The following is a 19,227-nucleotide window of genomic DNA, read 5'->3' as shown; positions in this document are numbered from 1 at the left end:
TTATAATTAACAACAGATTTCTTAGAATCTTAGAACTGTTGTCCCACACTAACCTCATTGGACCCCAAAGTACTGTAGAGGGTATCTCAAAGAGATTGCAATTGAATAGGTTTTATCTAATATAATAAATTGTAATTGATTCCTTGAACTTTCATGAATTTTTAAGTAATTATACTAACAAAGAATAAAGAGTATGGTGATGATACAAAATTAAGAGTCATTTGAAGTCTTAACTTACTGTATCAGAAGTTAAAAAATACACTACTCAGCTATAAATGTAGGGTGTTTATTTATGGAAATAAAGGGTGATTCTGAGTGTAAGTCAAAAGAGATGCAACAAATTATTTCCAGGGAACCAGAATAAGCAATAATCAATTAACCTGTAGCATGCATCTAGGTAGGTTTCAGAAATGTTATGAGCTAGCTAGCTACTAATTCTTCTCATTTTCAAGAGGAGGTTTACTGTTGTTACAGGTAGGGTAGACAGGCATAAGTAGGAAGCATGGGAGTGGGTCACAGAGACACAGTCACAAAGGTCAGCTTTCTTAAGAAGACAGAATGTACAGTCAGCTCTCACAAAAGAATAGGCTGTCTCAGTCAGGGAACATGGAGGTCTATAAACTACAAGGCCAAAAAAAAAAAAAAAAAAGTACCACTTCAATCTCCCCACATGCAAAACAGACCTTAAAACACAAATCAATCAGTAAATATCCCTGTGAAAACTGAGCGTTAAAACAGAGATATATCAACATACCACCTGGTTGCTCTCAATTAGGTCTGCAGATCAGGTAAAACCAGGAACAATAAGGGTATACTGTCAGGACTCCTGGGAAACACAGGTGCCATTCTCACTCTGAAGGTGGACCACTCAGTGCCTATTAGAAATGTACTCTCATTTTCATTAAGCCTTTGATGTGTCAGCTGTATGTGTATGTGTGGTCAGTAATCATAGTGGATTGGAACACAAAACCTAAGGAGCACAGTTCCTTCTGTGACATTCCCAACCTTCCCACAACACTATCTGTATGTACATGTTGTGTATGAAGAGTTAGATAACAACTCTTATATCACATAACTTGGAGAACAGCCACTACTCTTTGGTTCCTCCTGTCCATGGAGAGGCCCATTTGTAAATTAGCCAAGACCTCAGCCTAGCTTTCAGCTGACAACCACCATCAACTTTTGAGCATGTGTGTGAATCATTTGTAAATGGCAACTTCAGCTCTTTTGAATGTGCCCCAGTTGATATCAAGTGAAGCAGAGATAAGCCTAAAGTGAGCATTCACATACACATAATAATAATATAATAATAATAATAATAATAATGCCTTTGCATTACCATAAGCAATTGAGTTTGCCATACAAGTTGTCTGTACATTTTTGTGAGATAGAGAAAGAATGATGGTCATAAAAATGGACAAATATCTTCATAGACAACGTAATCCTATGATTCAGATTAAAATAAAAATAATTGAAGCTTTATATTAGAGCAGATTACATCATACTTATCAATGCACTTAAGTTATAATACATATAAACATAAACAAGACCATTCAGAAGTTTCATAATTCTCATTTTAGATGAAAGGCATTACTACAGCAATGTTGAAAGTATGATTTTAGGTTGATCCCAACTATTCCTGAAAACCCAATAATCTGCAGAGACAATACATTCTATCAATACTGGAAAAGCAGACACATTTTCAAAAAGAGAATACATAGTCCCTACCAAAATGAACAGAATGAAGGAAACAAAATAAAAGAAAAAAATTTCAGTTGCTAAGAGGAAAATGTGTTATAAGTATTCCTGCTATCAAAATGCCTTTGGTTATAGATAGAAGAAATTATTATTGCCTTGAAGAGTACCATTCCCCTGAACAGAAAATAAGAAATTATCTAGAAGTAGAGATTGTATAAAATCAGCCAGTAAACAAGCTGGAGGCCTTTGAAATTCATGAAAAATGGTAGTGGATTGTATATGCACCCCTAGATAATTTTAAATGTATCATACCTGAGAATTTAAAAGGATAGACACGTATAGCTTACACCATTTTTTCTTTGTAAGTATGTGATTGAGAGGATTAAGAAAATAGAAAAAATAAAACAAACTACAAATTTAACTATGCTCATTTAAAAAATACTCAGTCTCTAAAATAAACTTCTTATTGATATTATAATGGAAGATTTTTATGGAGGACTGCATGACTCTTAATACCCACATTCTTCTAGGGCTGCAAAATTGTTCTGTGCCCTCCCTGGTATTAAGACTCATGTTATTGTGTATCTGGACCTTATTCTGTTGCCTAATTTGAATATATTTTAATAGGGATATAGTTTCTATAGGAAAAGCATTCAAATGCCATGAAGTCCAGTGAGGAAAGTAAATGTAAACACAGATGATAAACTGTCTCTGATATTCAATTTGATAGGTTTTTTTTTCTTTTTGCACACACACACACACACTTTTTAAATTCTAATTTGTTATACATGGCAGCAGAATGCATTACAATTCATATTACACCTATATAGCACAATTTTTCGTATCTCTGGTTGTATAAAAAGTATATTCACACCATTCGTGTCTTTATACATGTATTTAGGGTAATGATGTCCAACTCATTTCACATCCTTTTTACCCCCATGCCCCTTTGCCCTATCTAGAGTTTGTCTAATCCTTCCATATTCCCCCTCTCGACCCACTATGAATCAACCTTCTTATAGCAAAAAAAAAAAAAAAAAAAACATTCAGCATTTGTTTTTTGGGGATTGGATAACTTCACTTAGCATTATATTCTTTAACTCGATCCATTTATCTGCAAATGCCATGATTTTATTCTCTTATTGCTGAGTAATATTCCATTGTGTATATATGCCACGTTTACTTTATCTATTCATCTACTGAAGGGCATCTAGGTTGGTTCCTTAGTTTAGGTATTGTGATTTGTGCTGCTATAAACATTAATGTGGCTGTGTCCCTGTAGTAGGCTGTTTTTAAGTCCTTTGGGTATAGACCGAGAAATGGGATAGCTGGGTCAAATAGTGGTTCCATTCCCAGATTTCCAAGGAACCCCAATACTATTTTCCATATTGGCTGCACCAATTTGCGGTGCCACCAGCAATATATGAGTGTGCTTTTTCCCCACATCCTCGACAACACTTATCATTGTTTGTGTTCTTAATAGCTGCCATTCCAACTGGAGTGAGATAAAATCTTAGAGTAGTTTTGATTTGCATTTCTCTAATTGCTAGAGATGTTGAACATTTTTCATATATTTGTAGATTGATTATATATCATCTTCTGAGAGGTATCTCTTAAGGTCCTTGGCCCATTTATTGATTGGGATGATTGTTGCTTTGGTGTTTAGCAATAGAGTACTAATAGAGATTAGTACTCTATCTGATGTGAGAGTGGTAAAAATTTGGTTCCAAAATGTAGGCTTTCTATTCACCTCACCGATTATTTCTTTTGCTGGGAAGAAGCTTTTTAGTTTGAATCCATCCCATTTATTGAATCTTGATTTTAATTCTTGCACTATAGAAGTCTTTTCAAAGAAGTTGGGGCCTAATCCCACATGGAGGAGATTTGGGCCTACTTTTTCTTCTAATAGGCACATTAATTCCTAGGTCCTTAGTCCACTTTGAGTTGAGTTTTGTGCATGATGAGTGAGAGGGGTTTAATTCCATTCTGTGGCATATGCATTTCTAGTTTTCCCAGCACCATTTGTTGAAGAGGCTATCTTTTCTCTAATGTGTATTTTTGGAGCCTTTATCTAATATAAGACGACTGTAATTATGTGGGTTATTCTCTGTGTCGTCTATTCTGTATCATTGGTTTACCAGTCTATTTTGATGCCAAAACCATCCTGTTTTTATTACTTTTGCTCTGTAGTATCATTTGAGGTCTGGTATAGTGATGCCACCTGCTTCATTCTTCTTGCTAAGGATTTCATTAGTTATTCTGATCTCTTATTTTTCTAGATGAATTTCATGACTGCTTTTTCTATTTTTAGAGGGAATGTCATTGGGATTTCAATTGGTATTGCATTCAATCTGTATAATGCTTTTGGTAGTTTGGTCGTTTTGACAATATTTATTATTTCTACCAAGAATAAGGAAGATCTTTCCATCTTCTAAGTTTTCTTTAATTTCTTTCTTTAGCATTCTGTAGTTTTTATTGTAGAGATCTTTCACCACTTTCATTAGGTTTATTCCCAAGTTTTTTTTTTTTTTGAGGCAATTGTAAATGGTGTAGTTTTCCTCATTTCCCTTCCTGAGGATTTATCACTGATATACAGAAGTGCCTTTGATTTATGGTTGTTGATTTTGTATCCTGATCTATTGCTGAATTCATTTATTAGTTCTAAAAGTTTCCTGGTGGAATTTTTTGGGTCTTCTAGGTGTAGAATCATATTGTCAGCAAATAGTACTAATTTGAGTTCTTCTGTCCCTATCTGTATCCCTTTAATTTCTTTTGTCTGTGTAATTACTCTGGCTAGTGTTTCAAGAACTATATTAAATAGAAGTGGTGGAAGAGGGCATCCCTGTCTTGTTTCAGTTTTTAGAGGGAACGCTTTTAATTTTTCTCCATTTTGAATGATGTTGGCCTGGGGCTTAGCATAAATAGCTTTTTTGATGTTGAGATATGTTCCAGTTATCCCTAGTTTATCTAGTGTTTTGAACATGAATGGTGCTGTATTTTGTTGGATGCTTTTTCTGCATCTATTGAGATGCTCATATGATTCTTGTCTTTAAGTCTATTGATGTGATGAATTACATTCATTGATTTCTGTATGTTGAACAAACCTTGCATCTTTTGGATGAATCCCACTTGATTGTGGTGCATGATCTTTTTGGTATGTTTTTGTATTTGATTTGCCAGAATTTTATTGAGAATATTTGCATCTATGTTCATTAGAGATATTGGTCTAAAGTTTTCTTTCCTTGATGTGTCTTTGTCTGGTTTGGGAATCAGGGTGATACTGGCCTCATAGAATGAGTTTAGAAGTGCTCCTCTTTTTCTATTTCATGAAATAATTTGTAGAGTATAGGTATTAGTTTTTCTTTATAGGTCCTAGAAAACTCAGCTGTTTATCCATCTGGTCCTGGGCTTTTCTTATTTGGTAGGCTTCTGATGGCAACTTCTATTTAATTGCTTGAAATTCATCTGGTTAAATTGTGTATATCATCCTGATTCAATTTGGGCAAATCATATGACTCTAGAAATTTGTCAATGCCTTCAATATTTTCTATTTTATTGGAGTACATTTTTCAAAATAATTTCTAATTATCTTCTGTATTTCTGTAGTGTCTGTTATATTTCCTTTTCATCACATATGTTAGTAATTTGAATTTTCTGTCTTTTTCTCTTTGTTAGCATGGCTAAGGGTTTGTCAATTTTATTTATTTTTTCGAAGAACCAACTTTTTGTTTTGTCAGTTTTTTCAATTGTGTTTTTTTGATTTCTGTTTTTGTTTTTGTTTCAATTTCACTAATTTCAGTTCTGATTTTAATTATTTCCTATCTTCTACTGATTTTGGTGTTGATTTGTTCTTCTTTTTCTAGGGCTTTCAGATGTAATGTCAGGTCATTTATTCACTGACTTTTTCTTCTTTTAAGGAATGAACTCCATGCAATGAACTTTCCTTTTATCACTGCCTTCATAATGTCTCAGAGATTTCAGTGTTTTATCAGTATTTTCATTTATCTCTAAGAATTTTTTAATCTCCTCCTTGATATCTTTTGCAACCCATTATTCATTCAGTAGCATATTATTTAGTCTCTAGACATTGAAGTGGTTTTTATTTTTTATTTTATCATTGGTTTATAATTTTATTCCATTGTGATCTGATGGAATGCCGGATAGTATCTCTACTTTTTTTGTATTTTTAAAGAGTTGCTTTGTGGCATAATATATAATCTATTTTAGAGAAGGATCCATATGCTGCTGAGAAGAAAGTGTATTCATTTGTTGAAGGATGAAATATTCTATATGTATCAGTTAAGTCTAAGTTATTCATTGTATTATTGAGTTCTATCCTATCTTTCTTCAGCATTTGTTTAGACGATCCAATGGTAAAAGAAGTGTGTTAAATTCACTCAGAATTATTGTGTTGTGGTCAATTTGACTCTTGAGCTTAAGAAGAGCTGTTTGATGAACATAGGTGCTCCTTTGTTTGGGGTCTATTTATATTTGTTATGTCTTGTTGGTGTATGATTTTCTTGGGCAGTATGAAATATACTTCTTTATCCTCTTTGATTAACTTTAGCTTAAATTCTACTTTATTTGATATGAGGATGGAAACCCCTTCATGCTTTCACAGTCCATGTAAGTGGTATGATTTTCCCCAACTTTTCACCTTCAGTCTGTGTAAGTCTTTTTCTATGAGATCAGTCATGTGGTTGGGTTTTTTTTTAAACCCAATCAGCTAGCCTATGTTTTTTGATTGGTGAGTTTGGCAATTAACATCAGGGTTATTACTGAGACATGATATGTATTCCCAGCCACTTTTGTTTATTTTTGTTATTTAACTTAACTTGTTTTCTCCTTTGAATAGTTTTTCTTTTAGTGTAATACTTCCCTCTGGTGATTTTCATTGTTGTTTTTTATTTCCTGTTCACAGAATATTTTCCAAAAATGTTCTGTAGTGCAGGTTTTCTAGTGGTAAATTCTTTTAACTTTTGTTTATCATGAAAGGTTTTTTTTTTTAATCATCAAATTTAAAGCTTAATTTTACTGGATACAAGATTCTTGGTTGGCATCCATTTTCTTTCAAAGCTTCATATATGTTGTTCCACAATCATCTATCTTTCAGGGTCTGGGTTGAAAAATCTGCACATAAGCTCATTGGTTTCCCCCTATATGTAATCTGATCCCTTTCTCTCAGGGCTTTTAATATTCTCTCCTTATTCTGTATGTTAGGCATTTTCATTGTCATGTGCCTTGGTGTGGATCTGTTGTGATTTTGTACATTTGGCATCTTGTAAGCCTCTTGAATTTGGTTTTCCAATTTGTTCTTCATGTTTGGAAAATTTTCTAATATTATTTCATTGAATAGATTGTTCATTCCTTTGGTTTGGAACTCTATTTCAATAACTCTTAAATTTTATCTTTTTCTGCTATCCCATATTTCTTGAATGTTCTGCTTATGCTTTCTTACCATTTTCACTGTGTGGTCTCCATTCTTTTCAAGATTATATATTTTTTCTTCATTGTCTGAGATCCTGTCTTCCAAGTGGTCTAATCTATTAGTGATGCTTTCAATTAAACTTTTAATTTGTGTTTTTGTTTTTGTTGTTGTTGTTGTTTATTTGTTTCTTTGTTTATTTCACTTCAAGGATTTCTGTTTGGTTTTTCTTTAGAAACTCTCTCTATTGAAGTAGTCTTTTGCTTCCTGTATATGTTTATGTAGCTCTTTGTCCAAATGATCTTTTGCTACCTGTATTTGTTCTCTTATGTCATACTTTAATTCACAGAACATTTTAATTATGTACATCCTAAACTCTTTCTCTGTAATTTCATCTGCTGTGCTGGCCATGGATTCTAATAATGTGGTACCTTGATTTGTTTTGGTCACTTTCTTTCCTGTCTTTTTGTGTTGTTGTGTGTACTCCCTTCTAGCTCTGTGTATCTGTATCCGAGGCATTGCCGTTTTTACCCTATAGGCTTATAGCGCCCCTGTAGGATTCCAGTACCTCTCCTTTGCTGGGTAGGACAATGTTAATAGATCCCAGTATAAGCAATATACCACCTAAAAACAAATAGTTGCTAATAGACATTCATAGTTTGGTCACAATGTACAGAAATGGTGAATTCAATTATTATCTACAATACAATCAGTAGGTTTGTGAAAGAGTTTACAGTTTCTGATGGTGGACAAATAACTTGTGGTGAGGTATAGCAAGATACGCTCAGGAGGTAGGAGGTGAGGATATACAATTATTATATCTTAGGAAGTGTGAAAGAGAAATCTAAAGAAGAAGGTTTGTAGCAGGTGAGTAGAGAGGAAGTAATTTGGGGTAGACAAGTTAGTGGGAAGACAGTAGAGTACATAAAACAAACACATATATATTAAGAAAAATAAAAAATGTTAAAATAGTAAAAAATAGAGAAAAAAAGAAAAAGAAGCAAATATACAACACCACCGTAATATACTATTCAGTTGTCTCAGCCTTCAATACCATAATTCATGCAAACTACTTGGTTTCACTTATGTTGGGGATGTGAGGGCAGGAGAATAGAGAGGAAGAATAAAAAAAGCCCTCAAAGGTAGAAATAAGGATTGTTTTGGCTGGAGATCAGTATCTTTCCTGCTTCCCTTCTCATCCAATTGGTGGGGTCATCTGTTCTTAGCTGGTATCTCTGCCTCAGGATGGTGAAGGTAACCAGGGAGGGAGGGTTGGTCCTGGATGGAGGGCACCTGGAAGCAGAGTGTGTCACTCTCTGGTCCCTGAAGGGAGACTCTTTTGGGGTCTGCTCCTGTGATGTGAGCACCTGGTGTTATCTCCTTATCCTATCTGAAGACCTCCCTGTTCCTGGTATCTGTGTTTGTCTCTAAACTGCATCACACTCTCCCTCTCCCTTACTGCTTCCTAATAAGGGACCTTTCTCTCCAGGTTTCTTGTTGTGGTGTTTTGTGTGCACTCAGCACCTATCCGGCTGAGAGCTGATATATTTTTTTTTGTTGGGTAGTCATTGTGGCAGTTAGCAGCTGCTGGGGAGAGGAGGAAGTTAGAAACTGTGTACCTGGCCGGCTGCAGTTCCAAATTGAGAGTTACCTCCACGAAAGATGGTAATGAAGGTGACCCAAGATGGAAACCTTTGCTTTCAGCAATGGGGTATCAGGTTGGATGCGGGGGAGCCAGGCCATTATGTAGAATGATGAGTTCAGAGACTGGGTCTGTGCTGGGCACTGTGTGGTTATGGCTGTCTACAGAACCTGTGTGAAGTACCCAGGTGCAAGTGGGCTAAGGCCTGTAGCAGACTATCTCCGGTGCTGCAGAGTCCCAAGATGGAGGTGACCTGGGGAGCCCCACATTGGTTGATATGGGTCACACAGGAGTGGCAACTGGAGATCCTGAGGGGGTAGCTGCCAAGTGTCCTGAGTGAGAGCTTCCTCCAAGATTTCTGCTCAGGTGAGTGGTTGAAAGTTTTGTGCAGGTGCTGGGTAGTCCTGTGGGGTTGAGTAGTTGGAAGACCTACTCTGATGCTGGGGCCTAGAACCCTGCACGAACACAGTGGCCATGATTTCTGTGCAGAAGCAGGAATAGCTCTCACAGAGAAGCAGTATTCTCACTTCTTGAGTCCCAGGTCACAGAGCAACACAGAATGCTGCCTCTATCTGGCCTGCCATCTTGGATCCCCACACCTCAATTTGATCCTATAGGGCTTTTTTAAAGGATTAATAGCCTATTCCAGCCATATCTAATCACAATCCTTGTCATTCTATTTTTAGTAACAGCTATAAAGAAAGGTACTCATTTAATATGCAACCTAAAATTCAAGTATTAAAAAACATTAACATTCCAATTAAAGGGTTGCGGCTCAGTGATAGGCCTCTTGCCTAGCATGTGTGAGGCACTGGGTTCAATTCTCAGAACCACATATAAATAAAATAAAGGTTCATCAACAGCTAAAAAAAAAATTTTAAAGAGATTTCACTTATGAACTACACAGGATGATTGGTTTAACAAATCTAAATTGATTTAAGGATATAAAAAAGAGTTGGCAAAAATCAGTGGAATGTACCATAGTGATAGTGATTGTATGTGAGTAACTGAAAAGGAAAATGTTCTTTGTCTCCTATACACTGTCATATTCAGATGTTCTGTTTGTTCAAATAGTGTGCTATGTCTCTCATACTCACACAAAAATTCTCTCCCTAGCAGTTACATTACACCTGGGATTCCTTCACTCAGACACTGTGTGCCCTGTTTTGGCCATTTGTACTTGAGTAATACTTTTTTTCTTCTAAATAATAAGAACAGAACCATTCATATTACACGTGTCATTATTATTTACGAGCTTTTATGTTTTTTGATGGTTTGGAGTATGCATCATTTTCCAAAATGTATATAAGCAACACATACTCCTGAGAAGACTAGATATGGACTATGTTTAATCAATACAAAAATATTTATTGAAAATCTACTGTATGAAATTGCTAAGTAGAACTTATTTTCTTGCCAATATTCCACCCTCTATTAATTAATATATGATTTTTCAGTAGGGTGAAGAGATTACTTTTCTTTGCAGCCTGAGTGATCCTAAGCATAGTCATTTTCTCTGTAGATCATTAGTTGGAAAAACAATATTTTTATTAGTGTTTTCAACGATCTCTCTTTGATTATTATGAGTGAATATTTTAAAATGTATTCATCAATATTATTCATCTCACTGAATAGAGGGCATAAGCATTGTATTTTATGATTATGATGGAGAGAAAACAATATCTTCTACTTTTCTTACTTTTTCTCATATTGTAGGTTTTTACTAGATCTATTAGAGAAATATGCTATGCTAAGACAGCAAGTTTCCCACATGTGTCTAAAACTTCATCATCTTTTGTGTCTTGGGCCATCTTCATTTGATGTGAATATTGTGGATTTTACTAGTGCTAGGAGAATAGAATTGCCTCAACGTTAAAGTCAAATGAATGTGCAAAAATTCTTCTAGGAGAATAATTAATTCAATACTGACTAGTTTAAAAACAGCCTCCCATATACAGGTGAGCAGTAAATCAATCTTTTAGAAAAAGAAAGTCAAAGTTTGAGCACTTAGAAATTAAGTTTAGAATGTGAATTTAGCATCGATGGATACTGATTCTGGGTTTCCTGCTCTATTAATTAGTGAACATGTTAATGCCTGCCCGCTTTTTCTCACAGTTCTTCCAAAAATCCAATGAGAAAATACAAGTGAGGATAAAGGCATAGAGTGTTAGAATTTAAAAATATATTAGAAAAAAACTATTAGATTAAAAGTTAATGATTTAAGTAAAATCATGGAAATGTAAGTTAGAAAGAAAAGTGGTATAAAATCTTTAATTTTAATTTTTTTATGTCCATGTTAAGAAGCAGACACATAAAATGCTAAAAAAATAATAATATCAGCAGGTTTAACTATCAAGTTGCTAATTTTTGGTTATTCTAATAAAATGCAATGTTCTTTCATATTTCTCAGTGGAAACTGGATAAATTCAATGAGATATCTGACATTTTTCTAGGAGAGTAACATCTGTTATAATTTTTTAACATCCTGCACCAGTGTTGTTAGCCTCATTTCAGAACAACAAAAGATGACATGGTATCTTATGTTCTTGGCAGAGCTGAGTCCTGACTCCTCTCCAATTGCTGTTCTCTGAAGCTGAGCCTGAAGGGTGTACATGGAGCAGAATTATCTCAGTCAAGTCCATAGCCATTTAGTCTTTGGGGATCAGGAGAAGGTGTTTCTTTCCTCTGTTTTTCTCTCTAGAGTCTGAATTAAAATTATCATTTGGGAAATATATCTGCCAACTAGTCCTGACCGCAAAATTCTATTTACATAAAACAAATCTCCAGTTGCTCTTAAGGAGGGAAAATGTAGAAAAGTGTTATTTTCTTTGTATTAATGCAATTGTGCCTGATGAAGAGAGTTAGAATTGTCCAACTTTAAACATCAGATTAGGAAAGTCCTAGCTACTCACTTGGTACATGTTTAATACATTATATCTGCCTTGAAAATAAGGTAAGGAAAATGCAATCATAGTCAGGGGCTTGAAAAATAGTTGATATCTTTAAGAAATTGAGTATTACTATCTGTTGCAAGTTGCCTGGGAAAAAATAATATGATACAAATACATCAAAGAATTGACAATGTCAGCCACAGGAAGGGTGAATATACCTAGGCTAGAATCAGACCTAATAATCGCCTTTGAATATTTTTAATGAGAGATTATTTCTTTATATTTCAAAAGAAAATCCATCAAATATATCAAACAGGAATAAATGAAAGAATTTTAAGGTTTATAGAAAATAGTTTTGTGGTAGTCAAAGATTCTACTGGAAATTAGGGTCTTATGAATTTCAGAGCAAAAATATTTGGTGTCTTAAAAGAAGCTCTTTTTTTTTTTTTTAACATGGAAGACAAGGGATTTGTGCACATGTATTCCACAATTCAATATGAACTATTTTTTCCAGGAGTCAATAAAAAACTAAGAGACTCTTGAATTTTTTTCTTAACTTTCTGTCTCACAAACAACCAAATATTATTCTCTGAAATTTTTACTAGAAAATATTGAAAATAATCCATGGAAATTGGTGATTAATAGGCAATTAATCCAACTGATTAATTTGTATAGGGAATTACTGCATAGAAATCAAAATAAGCCAGTTTAAAGAGAACAAACTTCACATAAGATTCCTCAGTGCTCCAACTCAGAAGGTCAGTCCTTTAAGGTCAGTCTCCTGAGGCTTTCAGAGTAAAAACCTCTAAGCTACCAAATAGAACCCTGTTCCTTTCATGTCATCTACAGTCAATACTAGGCTGGGTTTCACAGATAGAGAGAGTTTCATAAGTATATTTCACAATAGAGAGAAACCCACATATTTTTTTTACCTTCTTTTTTCACTGTCAATATTTGGTTACCTGAAAAAGTCACCTGGTCAACTGTCTAATATGTGCCCACCAGAACTATGAAGCAGCACACCTGATGTGCCTGTAATAAATAATACATCTGCAGTTTCCATATGTACAGGGAGAAATGAATTCTGGGACAAAATTGGAAACATGCTCTCATTATAGGAAGGTTCATCTAATTAGGGGTGGATAGAAAAGTACTAGAGGTCAATACAGCACAAGCAAAGCCAGTATCTTTATCCACTGGAGGGTTCAGCAAGAAATCTGTGCAGGAATTTTAGCAAATTTTTTACCTGGTTCCACATTTGATTGGAAAGCAGCCACACCTACTATCATCAAAACTCTTAGAAGGTGGCACCTGTAATATTGAATTATTTATTATTCTTTCTAATTTCCATTGCTTATTTTCAATGTACAAATATAAAGGCTTCAGAGAGTAATGTTTGCTTGTTTTTGAGACAGAAAGTTAAGAGAAAAAATAAGTTTCCAAATGTTTTCATTTTCTCTTGGAATAATTAGAGCATATGAAATATTAGGCAGGGATAGGCAACAGCCAACAATTACCAGCTGGTGAGAACTGATTGTAGGCTACTCTTCCAGCTTTGTAATATAACATTGGTAGCTTAAGATCAGCCAAATAGGGAGTAGTTACACCTCAGGAATTGGCAACTGCTTTATATTTGGGCTTTTCCAGTTATTCAGTGTTCACTGGAATTCAACTGATGATGAATATGGCAGATAAAAGAACCTCTAAAAACCTGGAGTCACATTAAGGTCACTAACAGAAAGAGAGATGAGGCCAATAAATTAACCAAGAATGATCAAAATATATTCTAGTCCTGTTCAAACACCAGAAATGTAGTCAGTTAATTCACCAACAAAATACAACAAAGTTACATATGATTTTTAACATTCTGTACCAAGGAGGTCAATTTTATGTCAGAACTGCAAAACAGAACATGGTATCTTCTGTTCTTGGCAAAGCTAGGTCCCTACTCAGATAATTACACAGCTATAAAGAAGTAAAACAAAGCTTATTCTTTTATTGCATCCTTATCTAGCAGTTTCAAAAGTGCAGGTAAAAATATCATCATAATTTCTATGCAGTAGCACTAATAATCAGTTATTATTTTTCATACCTTAGAAGATAAACTCAATTTCACTGAGGTTGAGTGTTGTCCACAGTATTTGACAATGAGTAGCATGGTTCAGCTGATTTTTCTACTGTTTGGTGGCAGTGAAAGAGCTGTGTATTGTGACTCAAATGTTTTCCAAGAAGGCAACTCTTATCAGTGAATATTATTCTTGGCCCAGTTTATTTTCTTAGATATGTATAAGGAGATGAACCACAGCCCCGAGCTCATTGCTCTTCTACTGCACACGCTCAGCTTCATTGAGGTTCCGCACTGGTTGTCCACCAGATGTTCAGTGTTATCTCCCCACTGAAGGTTGTGACAAAACTCCAGAGAGTAAAATGATGGCAATCTGTCACCCAGTCATCATTATACATTTTTTTTCATTTTCCATTATTTTCCACCTTATGTCACTGTTTTCAGTGTGTAAATTGCTCATTGTTTATTTCTGCTCATTTCTTCCATCAGTATTTTTATTTTTAATGACATTCAACTGCTGAGAATACTCTTCGGAGCAAAATTACACTTTTCTTCATTGAAGAGAAAGACAAGGGCACAACCATTACTCCCAGAAACTCAAAGGTGCAGGGTGTTTTGCTATCAACAGCAGGATATGTGATGGATGCCCTGATTTACATTTTAATCCCATCAGATTGTTGCTGAAAATTATGATAGAGTAGTTATTTACCCACTAAAACTCTCAAAATTTAATTGAAAAGGGTTGGATTTGAATCATCCTGCCAGCAATCAGGATTTTGGTTGGGTACTTAGAAGTGCAAAAGGTTAACCAATTACTGCATTCTTTGTTCTCCTGCAGGCCTCCTCTTTTGAAACACAATACAATAAATCAGTGAATTTGATTAACTAAAACTAAGTGGAAGTAAAATAAATGGAAGTCCACAAAGCATGAAAATATCAAAGATCTATTCTCATGGAGTACATGGCATATCCCAAGAATATTATAAATAAAACTCTTTTACTAAATAATAATAATTCAATAATAGTTACATTATAGATACAAACAAAATGACCATGAGATAACAGTAGAGGTAGTGACACAATTTTGGTAGGAAGAGAACATCTTCATAGAACTAACACTGTTACATTTGAACTTTGAATCATGAAACTGATTTTTTGTGTACATGAAGTCAGAAAAGTGTTCTGTAGAAGAAGTAAAAGATGACTTAAAGTTACAGAGGGAGTGGATCTTGGCCTGGTAAAATAATATGCTGTGACTTTGGCCCAATGATAGGAGATATAGATGAAAATTCAGTAAAACACAAATCGTGAAGCACTTTGAATACTAGGCGAACTTTTTAGAAATTGATCTGATAGGTGTCATAGCCCCTATTGGAAATTTTTCATCATTTTTCTTGTTTATGCATGAGCCCCACATAGAATTGAAGTTTAATCTCATTCTGATTCATACTCTGAATATTAAGTGAAAATATAATATATCCTTGGTTGAGTAACTCTTGAATAGAAATTTTCTGTTTAGTTAATTTATGCCACAAGTATTTTTTCAGTGCTTCCTCTGTGTTTCAGATTCTACCAGATTATGAAATATAGCAGGGAATCATTTCTGTGACATGCCATATAAGACTATTCTTTGCAACAGTTAATATTCTGTCTCGTTAATACTGTGCCTTGAGTGTTCACCTGGCTATACAAGATGTTTCTAGATTAAATGTTTCAAATTAGGAAAAGGTTTGGGATTTTTAGGGAGGGGGGATTTTAGAGGATAGTAAAGGTAGCAGAATACAACAGTCACTAATATGGCAGTATGTAAAAATGTGATGTGTAGCCGATGTGATTCTGCAATCTGTATTTGGGGTAAAAATGGGAGTTCATAACCCAATTGATTCTAATCTATGAAATATGATTTGTCATGAGTTTTGTAATGTTGTGAACATCCAATAAAAAAAAAAAAGATGACCTTTTGGATTACTTAACCAATTTCACTTGGCATTCACGATTCCAACTCCCTAATTTCAACAAGCTTTGGGCCTAATTTTCAAAACTTATTGGTCAGTAGGGGTACTGAAAATATTATCAAGGTTTTAGCAGACATAGGTACCTACAATTTTTGGCTTGCCTCTTAGATACTGGGTCTTGACTCATTAGTAATTTAGTTAATACAACCCTATAACTTAATATTATTGCCTCTATATTGTGATTGAGAACATAAAGTTTGGAGTGATTAGATAACAGTTATATATTTTTTTCCCATTGGCAATTAGTATCAGTAAATTCAAACTCATATTTATGTGGATCCTAAGACTAAACCCTAAGACTTTTGGTATTTGCATATTTGCAACGGTTTATTCATTCATATACTAGGTAGAGAGCCAAAGAGGTCATCCAATGAGATGACAGTTAAGTCTTTATATTTATATCTATATATGTACTGAGAATCAAATAATTATTGAATTTGAACTACTCAGTAATAGCCCCCAAAATACAGAGATTAGATGGAATGTAAATGATATGATTATTGCTCCTTTCTTTCTTCAGGAAATGACAAATATTTTAAGTCAATCAAATAAGTCATGTAAAGCTGAGTATATTTTTCTTTTTCATAAGAATACTGTATTTGAAAAGATGAATCTTATGCATTTGATGAAATCAAAGCCATTCCTGTTTGATTAATGCTCAAAAATTAAATTTACTACTGCAAATTAAATGACAACTTTTGCTAATGAATAATGTTTTTGCTTTTAAGAGCAAAACTACTTTCATTGCACTGAAACAATTGCATACTTCTCATGAAGAATTGTAAGAAGGGATTTCTTAGAAATCATCACACAAATTCAACATGACTGTTTTCAATCCAGAAAGTGGAGGTCCACGTAAATTCTCATGTTTTTCTTTTTAAAAAGAATTCTGATTATGTTTATGTATACATAAAGTCTGAATATCAATAGATGATAGATATTAAAAACCATTAAAAAAAAACCTTACCAACTAAAGTACCTAAGAATGGTTTTAACCTTCTACATCCAAAATTTTTTTCAACTAATCTTCATCTTGTGTTATAAACATTGAACTTCTCATAGGGCATTGTCTGAAACCTTATTCATAGTTGTCTGCCTTGGTTCCTTGGGGCTCTATAAACATAAGAGCAGTTCTGCAATTGCTACTCAGAGTGGGAACTTGAAAATGGCATTTTGAATGTAGATGCAAATTGAGTCTGCCAAAGAAATTTTTCTGCTTTCCCATTCATTGCAGGCCAGGTTTTCTTGTGTGGGCATTGCAACATTAAAAATGGGATGTGTAAATTTAAACCTGGTGTATTATGATCTGGGATCATTATCAATAAGAACAATTAATATCCTTGAAATAAAAATAAAATGTTTCAGCTGCATTCCTCAGCTTTTTTTTTTTTTTTTTTTGATGGCCTTTTTCTGGAACTTCACATTATTTGCTCATCTATGGTTACATATCATAGCTATTCTCAACTAGAAGCTGACCTCATAAGAGATAAAAATGATAAAGTCAAAAGACAAGCTAAATATGTAGATTCTTCTACCTCCCACACACACACACACCCCTGCCCAGGAACCAGGATTCTATCTTTAAAAGGCATTAAAATGAGAACAGTACAAAGAATCAATGAGTTCCAGCCCAGGAGATGGAGACCTGACTTTGGATTTGGATTACCTGCTAGTAGGTCTTTGGTGAAAGTTGATTCCTTTTATCCTCAGAGATATCCTTTACCATGAAAGTCAGTTTACATTAATTCCATTTCATGATCATCCTCGAAAAGGACACAATGTGTTATTCTGATGGCTGGACTTTTCAGATTCATTCGCATGCATTAACCTTCATGGTATTTGTTGAGTTATTCGACTCTTTGTATATCATGAATAATTTCATTAAACATTAAGAATTTACCCACAATGTATCTTTGTGTATTTTTAAATATTTACAATTTGTAATACTGAATAAATATGTAATAGATGGGTCAGGGTTTCTAGGATTTATTATTGCTTAAACCTGTCATGTATTATAACCTTTTGGGGCTTATATAATATTCAGCTCCTTAATTCAGCGTCAGTGCTGTTATCATATGTTGATGGGAAAATAACAGCCATGTTGGGGCTCTCCAGTCACTAATAATTCCTATTTTGATTTGATTAGCATATAAATGTTCCTAGATTTATGCAGTGTCAGGGGAAAATGTATTAAAAATACTCCTCAGGGTTCTCTCTTTCTCTCATTTTAATCAGGCAAGAGAGAAAGAATCTTGTCATGCATGAAGCCTAACTTGCTTTTCCTCAAATCCTTGACTTAGAAGTCCCCCCTCAAAAAATTGGCAAAAAGATGACATCAAGGGAGACTTTATTTCACAGTTAATGAGCAGGGGCCATTGATAAAATAGACCTTTTCTTCAACTTGCCTTTCCTGGGATACCTATAATGTGGTAGAAGAGTAGATAAAGATTCTACTATAGAGAAATCTCAACTTAGCTTGGAGAAGTCCTACATAATTACAGCCCAGTCAACCACAATTATTAAATGGATTTCTGTACATTTATATTTTCCTAATACACTGAAAGCTAAATGTATCCATTTTGTATCCAGTGCGATGAAAAGTGCCCCTCCAGAGTAAACTTTAGGGATGCCACAAAAGCATTGCAGCAGTCGAAAAGAAATAGCCCTTAAAAGGCCTCAGCATTCATCATCTTACAAAGACATGAAATTGCAAAGGTAGAAAAATGCTAAATAAGCATTAAAATGCTACTAATGTCAATCAAACAGAGGTAACACCACCATTTTGAAAGAGAACACTCTAGTTTTCATAACTAACTTTGCCCATAAAAGGGAATTAACAAAGAACAACTTGCAAAAACTTATGAATGTTGAAATGCATAATCAAATATAAGTTAATGAATGTCTACCAAGAGATGAATGAGTCATCTCCCTATAAATATGATAGATAAAAACTAAAATTCTATTTAGATGAAAAAAATAAAAAACAGAATCAAGAAAAGATAACAAAATTAAAGTTTAAAAAGATATGTTTAGAAAAACAAAATAGCTAATTAGAAGTTATGTGTAGTAAAAACAAAACAAAGAAATAACTATCTCACTCTTATGCAGTTAAATTGATATTTATCTTCCTGATCTATTTTACATATTGTTGAGTCTTTATTGAGTGCTGAATATTTTCAAAATCATTATCAAAATCATCTTGTTCTGAACATATTTCTACATCAAACTTTGAAGATCTAGGAATTTTTATTTCAAACAACTTTACTTTTAAGATTTTATTTTTTGACATATTCAGAATATATTTCATACACAATTCAAACAGATATTTTCAATGTATATCCTTACAAAATTATCTTATTGATTTTCTTCTTGGCATGTATAGTGCTTATTTTAATGAATCTTAAACTCCATTACCAAAGGAACACATTGACTTTAGACCATTCCCACTTAATTCTTCTTATTGATATCATCTAAAAATGTGATTTCTCAAC

The sequence above is a fragment of the Spermophilus citellus genome (assembly GCF_964194105.1).
Source record: "Spermophilus citellus genome assembly, chromosome: 12".
Lineage (NCBI taxonomy): Eukaryota > Metazoa > Chordata > Mammalia > Rodentia > Sciuridae > Spermophilus > Spermophilus citellus.
Note: the sequence above shows the minus strand (reverse complement) of the source record.